Here is a 781-nt window from a genome sequence, read left to right on the forward strand (position 1 = left end):
ATTGGGCATGGTTGCTGGATGATGAAAACAAATTGTATTTCTACATTCTAGCAAAACCAACTGAAAAATAAAATTTGAAAAACCCTACTATTTACAATAATATGAAAACTCAAATGTCTAGAAATAAATCTAACGAAAGATGTGCAAGGCACTGAAACCACAAAGTATTACTGAAACTAGTTAAAGAAGACCTAAGTAAAAGGAGAAATGTACCATGTCCATGGACCAGAAGACTCAATATTATTCAAATGTCAAAATTCTCCTTATTGATCTACAAAGTCAATTCAGTTTGATCAAAATCCCAACAGGGAGGTGTGTGTGTGTGTGTGTGTGTGTGTGTAAACTGACAAGCATTTATATGAAAATGCAAAAGCAGCAAAATAGCCAACGAAGTGCTCTCTTCGGCAGCACATATACTAAAATTGGAACGATACAGAGAAGATTAGCATGGCCCCTGTGCAAGGATGACATGCAAATTTGTGAAGCATTCCATATTTTTTGGAGGTTCTTCAAAAAGTTGAAAATAGAGCTACCATACGATCCAGCAATTGCACTACTGGCTATTTACCCCAAAGATACAAATGTAGGGATCCGAAGGGGCACCTGCACCCCAATGTTTATAGCAACAATGTCCACAATAGCCAAACTATGGAAAGAGCCCAGATGTCCACTGACAGGTGAATGGATAAAGAAGATGTGATATATATATACAATGGAATATTATGCAGCCATCAAAAGGAATGAAATCTTGCCATTTGCAACGACGTGGATGGAACTGGAA

The 781-nt window shown here is 37.3% G+C and overlaps 1 non-coding gene across 1 annotated transcript; it reads left to right on the forward strand.

Moving 5' to 3' along the window:
• The first annotated feature begins 392 nt into the window (after nucleotides 1-392).
• On the forward strand, nucleotides 393-499 carry LOC116621624. Its single transcript, XR_004297428.1, has one exon. It is a non-coding gene; the product is annotated as a U6 spliceosomal RNA (small nuclear RNA).
• The last annotated feature ends 282 nt before the right edge of the window (nucleotides 500-781 follow it).

The sequence above is a fragment of the Phoca vitulina genome, unplaced genomic scaffold, assembly GCF_004348235.1.
Source record: "Phoca vitulina isolate PV1807 unplaced genomic scaffold, GSC_HSeal_1.0 scaffold49, whole genome shotgun sequence".
NCBI classification, from domain to species: Eukaryota; Metazoa; Chordata; class Mammalia; order Carnivora; family Phocidae; genus Phoca; species Phoca vitulina.